The sequence below is a fragment of the Oncorhynchus tshawytscha genome, linkage group LG13 (genome assembly GCF_018296145.1).
Source record: "Oncorhynchus tshawytscha isolate Ot180627B linkage group LG13, Otsh_v2.0, whole genome shotgun sequence".
Taxonomy (NCBI): Eukaryota; Metazoa; Chordata; class Actinopteri; order Salmoniformes; family Salmonidae; genus Oncorhynchus; species Oncorhynchus tshawytscha.
The window spans coordinates 9,270,442-9,280,257 of NC_056441.1; positions in this window are offsets into that span (position 1 = coordinate 9,270,442).

Below are 9,816 nucleotides of genomic sequence, written 5' to 3' on the forward strand. Positions count from 1 at the left end.
ACTACTACCACTAACTACCACTACTACCACTACTACCACTACTACTTGCCCTACTACTACCACTACTACCACTACTACCACTACTACTACCCTACTACTACCACTACTACCACTACTACCACTACTACTACTACTACTACTACTACCACTACTACTACCACTACTACCACTACTACCACTACTACTACCCCTACTACTACCACTACTACCACTACTACCACTACTACTGCCACTACTACCACTACTACCACTACTACTACCTTACTACCACTACTACCACTACTACTACCACTACTACCACTACTACCACTACTACTACCCTACTACTACCACTACTACAAGTGCTACCACTACTACTACCATTACTGCCACTACTACCACTACTACTGCCACTACTACCACTCACTACTACCATTACTACCACTACTACCACTACTACTGCCCTACTACTGCCACTACTACCACCACTACTACCACTACTACTACCACTACTACCACTACTACTACCACTACTACCACTACTACTACCACTACCACTACTACTACCACTACTACCACTACTACTACTACTACCCTACTACTACCACTACTACTACCATTACTACCATTACTACCACTACTACCACTACTACTACCACTACTACCACTACTACCACTACTACTACCACTACTACCACTACTACTACTACTACTACTACCACTACTACTAATACTACTACCACTACTACTACTACTACCCCTACTACTACCACTACTACTGCTGACTGCCATGACTACCACTACCACTACTACTACTACTGTTTACTACTACTACTACTGCTGCTACTACTACTACCACTGCTACTGCTACTACTACTTCTACTTCTACTACTACTACTGTCTAACACTACTAATACTGCTGCTGCTACTACTAATACTACTGCAACTGGTGCTACTACTGCTGCTACTTCTACTACTGCTAATATGACTACTACTGCTACTCCTACCTCTCCTACTACTCTTGCTACTAATGCTACTGCAACTACCACTATTACTAGTACTACTGCTGCTACTGCCACTACTACTACCATTACTACCACTACTACCAGCTACTACTACCACTACTACCACTACTACTACCAGTACTACCACTACTACAACCACTACTACCTACCCCTACTACTACCACTACTACTACCACTACTACTACCATTACTACCACTACTACCACTACTACTACTACCACTACTACTACTACTACCACCACTACTACTACTGCTACCACTACTACCACTACTACCACTACTGCCTACTACTACCACTACTGCTACTACTACTAGTACCATTACTGCTACTACAATTACTAATACTGCTACCACTACTACCACTACTACTACCACTACTACCACTACTACTACTACTACCTACTGCTACTACCACTACTACCACACTACTACCATTACTACCACTACTACCACTACTACTATCACTACTACCACTACTACCACTACTACTACCACTACTACCACTACTACTACCACTACTACCACTACTACTACTACTACCACTACTACCACTACTACTACCACTACTACCACTACTACTACTACTACTACCATTACTACTACTACTACCACTACTACTACTGCTACTACTTATTATACTACTACTACTACTACTACTACTACTACTACTACTACTACTACTACTAGTAGTAGTGCTACTACTACTACTATTACTACTGCTACTACTACTACTGCTACTTCTAATACTTTTACTACTGCTACTACTACTACTAGTACTACTACTGCTACTGCTACTACTAGTAGTACTACTGCTGCTAATACTGTTGCTACTACTACTAGTACTACTACTGCTACTGCTACTATTACTTCTTATACTACTGCTACTACTAATATTACTGCTACTACTGCTGTCTGCTACTACTACTGCTACTATTACTACTTCTGCTGCTGTTTACTACTACTGCTCCCTACTACTACTGCTGCCTACTACTACTGCTGTCTACTACTACTACTGGCACTACTGCTACTGTCTACTACTACTACTACTACCACCACTACTATTGCTGCTACTAGTACTACTAGTTTTACTACAACTGCTGGTACCACTACTACTACTACTACCACCACTACTATTGCTGCTACTAGTACTACTAGTTTTACTACAACTGCTGGTACCACTACTTCTTGTACTACTACTACCACTACTGCTGCTGATGTGTACTACTACTGCTGTCTACTACTACTACTACTACTACTACTGCTGCTGATGTGTACTACTACTGCTGTCTACTACTATTACTGCTGCTGCTGATGTATACTACTACTGCTGTCTACTACTACTACTACTATTACTGCTGCTGCTGATGTGTACTACTACTGCTGACTACTACTACTACTACTGCTGCTGATGTGTACTACTACTGCTGTCTACTACTAATACAACTTCTGCTACAGCTACTACTATTATTAGTGCTGCTACTACTATTACTACTACTACTGGTACTACAACTACTACAACTATTACTGCTGCTACTACCACTTCGACTGCTGCTACTAATACTACTACTACTACTATTACTAATACTACTATTACCTACTACTGTCTACTGCTACTACTGCTATTATTACTGCCGGTAGTACTACTGCTACTACTGCTGATACTACTACTTCTACTGTTACTACTGCTACTTCTCGTACTACTACTACTAATACTACTACCGCTGGTACTACTACAATTACTACTACTACTGTTACTACTAATAATGCTGTTTACTATTACTACTACTACTGCTACTACTAGTACTACTACTACTACTACTACTACAACTGCTACTACTGCTGGTACTACTCCTGCTCCTCCTGCTTCTGCTACTAGTAGTAATACGACAGTAATACTGCTGCTGCTGCTGCTGTGTGTATAAGTGGTGTCTGTCTGCTCATGTCCAACATACACACATCACTATGACTAAGTCATGAGTAACATCTTAGAGTTTTTTTTTTCCTGTCTCTGTTTTGACTTGAATATATTTGATGTCTCCTAACAGTCACGGCCATCCGTGTTAACATCAAAAGGAATAACGCGGCTCAGAGAAGCTGACATCCAACACTGTTGATTTAGCATGATGTCACATTTGATACAGTATGTCTGTACTTCTTGACCAGCCAACACAAGGACTTGAAGGAGAGCAGAGTGTGTGAGTGTTGCTGAGCTGGTGGAAAGGAACAGTTCTTCTGGGTGGGCAAGAGTTCATCCTCTACTCTACTGTAACGCTGCTGCATTACTTATTAGTATTACATCATCTTGTTCTCACAGTGAAATGGTAGCCAAAGGAAATCATATTTTGTCACTCTCCACCCCCCACCAGGTGTCGTCCATTATTCCCTGGGTACTTATACCTGGGATTTCTGTTTGTCTGTTGCCAGTTCATCTTTGTTCAAGTTAACCAACGTTTTGTCTCAGCTCCGGCTGTTCCCCAGTCTCTCTTTTTCTTGTCCTCCTGGTTTTGACCCTTGACCTGACCTGACCTTGGGCCTGCCTGCCATCCTGTACCTTGGCCCCACTGCTCTGGATTACCGACCTCTGCCTGACCTGACCTTGGGCCTGCCTGCCGTCCTGTACCTTGGCCCCACTGCTCTGGATTATCGACCCCTGCTTGTCTTTACCTGTGGTTTGCCTTCCCCTGTTGTTGCAATAAACATTGTTACTTCAACACAGCACTTTGGTCTTACCTGAAAACTTAAATATTTAGAAGAAGCTTTACCACAAGATGGACTTTAGCAAATGCCTGTCTTCGTTAATCCCCTCGACAAAGTGGTGCAGACATGTTATTCCTTGTTCCTGATAGGCTGCCAGGAAGGTGTAGTTATTAGGATGGAGCCTGACTCCCAAGAGACAGAGAAAATGGATGGGTCCAAAATGGCACCCTGTTCCCTATATAATGTGCTACTACTATAATGTACTAACTTTTAGAACATTTATAATGTTTTTTTGTTTTTTTACATTTTAGTAATTTAGCAGATACTCTTATTCAGAGTCTTATCTAGAGCGACTTACAGGAGCAATTAGAGCTCAAGGGCACATCGACATGTTTTTCACCTAGTCGGCACGGAGATAGAGCACATAAGGTTTAATGGGCCCATAAGTACTGCACTGTATAGGGAATATGATGACATTTCAGACGTAGCCAATGTGTCAGTGTCACTTCTGGGTGGAATTATTGAGCTGCTGTGTAGTAAGTAGCTTACAGAGTTGATTTCCTCTGATCTGCTTAGCGTAGTGTTGCTGGGGTTGGTTTTTGGATCCTGCCTGGTTCAGCTGGGTCCTGGTGTGATATGTGGAGGGACTGTGGAGTAGGACTGTGGAGTAGGACTGTGGAGTAGGACTGTAGAGTAGGACTGTGGAGTAGACCTGTGGAGTAGGACTGTAGACTTTGGAGTAGGACTGTAGACTGTGGAGTAGGACTGTGAAGTAGAACTGTAGACTGTGGAGTAGGACTGTGGAGTAGGACTGTGGAGTAGGACTGTAGGACTGTGGAGTAGGACTGTAGACTGTGGAGTAGGACTGTAGACTGGGGAGTAGGACTGTGGAGTAGTACTGTAGAGTAGGACTGTGGACTAGGACTGCAGACTGTGGAGTAGGACTGTAGAGTAGACCAGAGTAGGACTGGGGAGTAGGACTGGGGAGTAGGACTGCAGAGTAGGACTGTGGAGTAGGACTGTAGACTGCGGAGTAGGACTGCAGAGTAGAACTGCAGAGTAGGACTGCAGAGTAGGACAGGAATGTGGAGTAGGACTGTGGAGTAGGACTGTAGAGTAGGACTGTGGAGTAGGACTGTATAGTAGGACTGCAGAGTAGAACTGCAGAGTAGGACTGCAGAGTAGGACTGTTGAACAGGAATGTGGAGTAGGACTGTGGAGTAGGACTGTGGAGTAGGACTGTGGAGTAGGACTGTGGAGTAGGACTGTAGAGTAGGACTGTGGAGTAGGACTGTAGAGTAGGACTGTGGAGTAGGACTGTGGACTGTAGGACTGTAGAGTAGGACTGTGGAGTAGGACTGTGGAGTAGGTCTGACTGTAGAGTAGGACTGTGTACTGTAGAGTAGGACTGTGGAGTAGGACTGTAGGATTAGGATGTAGGAGTAGGAGTAGGACTGTGATGTAAGACTGTATAGTAGGACTGTGATAGAGTAGGAATGTGAAGTAGGACTGTAGAGTAGGCTTTGAGTAGGACTAGGACTGTAGGACTTTGATGTAGGACTGTAGAGTAGGACTGTAGAGTAGGACTGTGTAGGACTGTGGAGTAGGACTGTGTAGAGTAGGACTGAACTGTAGAGTAGGACTGGACTGTGGAGTAGGACTGTAGAGTAGGACTGTAGAGTAGGACTGTGGAGTAGGACTGTGATGTAGGAATGTAGAGTAGAACTGTGATGTAGGAATGTAGAGTAGGAATGTAGAGTAGGACTGTGATGTAGGAATATAGAGTAGGGCTGTAGAGTAGGTCTGTGAAGTAGGACTGTAGAGTAGGACTGCAGAGTAGGACTGTAGAGTAGGACTGCGGAGTAGGACTGTAGAGTAGGGCTGTAATGTGGGACTGTGGAGTAGGACTGTGGAGTAGGACTGTAGAGTAGGGCTGTAGAGTAGGACTGTGGAGTAGGGCTGTGGAGTAGGACTGTGGAGTAGGGCTGTATAGTAGGACTGTGGAGTAGGACTGTGGAGTAGAACTGTGGATTAGGATGTAGAGTAGGACTGTAGAGTAGGACTGTGATGTAAGACTGTATAGTAGGACTGTGGAGTAGGACTGTGATGTAGGAATGTAAGAGTAGGGCTTTGGAGTAGAATTGTGGAGTAGGACTGTAGAGTAGGACTGTGGAGTAGCACTGTAGACTGTGGAGTATGACTTTAGAGTAGCTCTGTAGAGTAGGACTGTGATGTAGGACTGTTGAACAGGACTGTAGAGTAGGACTGCGATGTAGGACTGTTGAACAGGACTGTAGAGTAGGGCGGTAGAGTAGGACTGTAAAGTAGGACTGTGGAGTAGGACTGTAGAGTAGGACTGTAGAGTAGGACTGTGGAGTAGGACTGTAGGACTGTAGACTGTGGAGTATGACTTTAGAGTAGCTCTGTAGAGTAGGAGATGTAGCTGTTGAACAGGACTGTAGAGTAGAGTAGGACTGTGAACAGGACTGTAGGACTGTTAGAACTGTAAAGTAGGACTGTAGAGTAGGACTGTAGAGTAGGACTAGGACTGTTGAACAGGACTGTAGAGTAGGGCGAGTAGGACTGTGGAGTAGGACTGTAGGAAAGTAGGACTGTGGAGTAGGACTGTAGAGTAGGACTGTGATGTAGGACTGTTGAACAGGACTGTAGAGTAGGACTGCGATGTAGGACTGTTGAACAGGACTGTGGAGTAGGACTGGGCGGTAGAGTAGGACTGTAAAGTAGGACTGTGGAGTAGGACTGTAGAGTAGGACTGTGGAGTAGGACTGTAGGACTGTGATGTAGGACTGTGGAGTAGGACTGTAGAGTAGGACTGTAGGACTGTGAACAGGACTGTATGACTTTAGGAGTTGGACTGTGGAGTAGGACTGTGGAGTGGAGGGCTGTAGAGTAGGACTGTGGTAGGACTGTAGAGTAGGACTGTAGAGTAGGGACTGTGGACTGTAGGACTTTGAGTAGGACTGTGGAGTAGGACTGTGGAGTAGGACTGTAGAGTAGGACTGTGGAGTAGGACTGTAGGACTGTGGAGTAGGACTGTAGGGAGTAGGACTGCAGACTGTGGAGTAGGACTGTAGAGTAGGACTGTGGAGTAGGACTGTAGAGTAGGACTGTGGAGTAGGACTGCAGAGTAGGACTGCAGACTGTAGAGGACTGCAGAGTAGGACTGTAGGACTGCAGAGTAGGACTGTAGACTGTGGAGTAGGACTGTAGACTGACTGGAGTAGGACTGCAGTAGAACTGCAGAGTAGGACTGTAGAGTAGGACTGTAGAGTAGGACTGTGGAGTAGAACTGTAGAGTAGGACTGTTGAACAGGACTGTAGAGTAGGACTGCGATGTAGGACTGTTGAACAGGACTGTAGAGTAGGACTGTAGACTGTAGGACTGTAAAGTAGGACTGTGGAGTAGGACTGTAGAGTAGGACTGTGGAGTAGGACTGTGGAGTAGGACTGTAGACTGTGGAGTATGACTTTAGAGTTGGACTGTGGAGTAGAACTGTGGAGTAGGGCTGTAGAGTAGGACTGTGGAGTAGGGCTGTAGAGTAGGACTGTGGAGTAGGACTTTGATGTAGGACTGTGGAGTAGGACTGTGGAGTAGGACTGTAGAGTAGGACTGTGAAGTAGGACTGTAGAGTAGGACTGTGGAGTAGGACTGTAGAGTAGGACTGTAGAGTAGGACTGTAGAGTAGGACTGTGGAGTAGGACTGTAGACTGTAGAGTAGGACTGTAGAGTAGGACTGCGGAGTAGGACTGCAGAGTAGGACTGCAGAGTAGGACTGCAGAGTAGGACTGTGGAGTAGGACTGTAGACTGCGGAGTAGGACTGTAGAGTAGAACTGCAGAGTAGGACTGTAGAGTAGGACTGTAGAGTAGGACTGTGGAGTAGAACTGTAGAGTAGGACTGTTGAACAGGACTGTAGGACTGTTGAACAGGACTGTAGAGTAGGACTGCGATGTAGGACTGTTGAACAGGACTGTAGAGTAGGGCGGTAGAGTAGGACTGTAAAGTAGGACTGTGGAGTAGGACTGTAGAGTAGGACTGTAGACTGTGGAGTAGGACTAGACTGTGGACTGTGGAGTAGAGTTGACTGTAGAGTAGGACTGTGGAGTAGGACTGTAGAGTAGGACTGTGGAGTAGGACTGTGGAGTAGTAGGACTGTGAGTAGACTGTGGAGGCCTGTAGAGTAGGACTGTGGAGTAGGAATGTAGAGTAGGACTGTGATGTAGGACTGTAGAGTAGGACTGTAGGAATGTAGACAGGACTGTAGAGTAGGACTGTAGAGTAGGACTGTAGAGTAGGACTGTAGGACTGAGTAGGACTGTAGAGTAGGACTGTGAAGTAGAACTGTAGAGTAGAACTGTGATGTAGGAATATAGAGTAGGGCTGTAGAGTAGGACCGTGGAGTAGGACCGTGGAGTAGGACTGTGGAGTAGGACTGTGGAGTAGGAATATAGAGTAGGGCTATAGAGTAGGGATATAGAGTAGTGCTGTAGAGTAGAACTGTAGAGTAGGAATATAGAGTAGGGCTGTAGAGTAGGAATATAGAGTAGAACTGTGGAGTAGATCTGTGGAGTAGGAGTGTAGTGTTGGTTCCTTCCTTAGCTGTCTTTTAACTTTCATTTGACAGGCTTCTTTTCAAGACATGGTTCTCTGTGTGTGTGCTATTTTGTCTCCCCTCAAAGAGCAGACAGTAGTGTGTGTTTGGGTGTGCGTGTGTGTATGTATATATGCGCGTGTGTGTGTGTGTGTGTGTGTGTGTGTGTGTGTGTGAGCATGCACGTTTGTGCATCCATGCATGTGTATGTGTGTGTGTAATTATATGTGTGTTTTTCTGGGTGCATGGCTTAGATCATCCGTAACTCACCCTCCGGACTTAAAGATGCAATCCGCAGTAGGGGGAAACAGCGCCACTGGCCACCCCCTTCACCGTTCTTATTGTTGTTGTTGCTGAGGAGCGTCATGCATCAAGATAAACCATTTTGCAGTACAGATTGTGCTATTCTATCTCGCCTGCAATAGGGCTGTGTCCCGACTAAAAAAAAACATGTTGGTCACTGTATTTTTCCGTATATAGACACACCCTATGTGTTTTAATGAAATCAACTATATGCATTGAGCTTCTCTGATGCTTTAAGCGCACTGTTTGATGAAATAAGATGCAAATGACTCAAGAGGAAGCCAGACATCTAGATAACCAGAAGAAGAAGAAAAAAAACTGATTCTGCCTTCACACTCCTGAAGTTGCTGGTATTAAGCTTCACGAGGAGTCGATAAACTTTCTCATGTGGAATGTCAATTTATCTTACAATTTCTACCGATCTGCGTGCCAGTTATTGTTTTCATATGCACATTTTCGTGGAACAATTTCATTGATATATAATAACGTTTTTGTATCTCGAAATCCTTGTCAATGTTGTTGATTACAATTCTATCCAAATCTAAATGAAAATGATACAAACCCATCAATTGCCATTTACAACTATGTAATAATAGCCTACATAAAGCCAACAAATAGAAACATTGCAGCCTATAGGGAGAAAATATCCTGATAAAAATAAATAATCTATAAATCACTTTGGCTACACATGGCCAGTCTGCAACAAACTTGAAACATTGTATCAAATATTAACTTGGGTCAAGGCCAGAGGCCAGAAGCTCATGATAGCAAACTTGCAACATTGTATCAATTATTCTGGGCCAGTGAGCTCTGGATAGACAGACACAGCTGTGGACTATTTGATCAAGGGATAAGAAGTAATCGGGTAGGTCTATTTTATCACGTTTCAATGGAGCCTGACATTATTCCCTTTCACGATGACTGGAAAGATTTTTCAAATACATTGAGGAACTGTAAAAAGAGACTTTGTTTGCCTTGTTGTCTTGAGGTGAAGAAAACGTTACTTTTAGAAGCTCCACAGCTCATTGGCGGTGGTGCACTAAGCCAATCAGTAATACTATCAGATCCCCAAATGGGCACATTTATAGGCCTACATTTGCGCTCAGGCCAGGTAGCCTATAAGCCTACTTCTATGCGTAGCAGGTACTAGAAGCAGGTACTAGAAGCAGGTACTCGTCCATACTCAATACTGACAGGAGC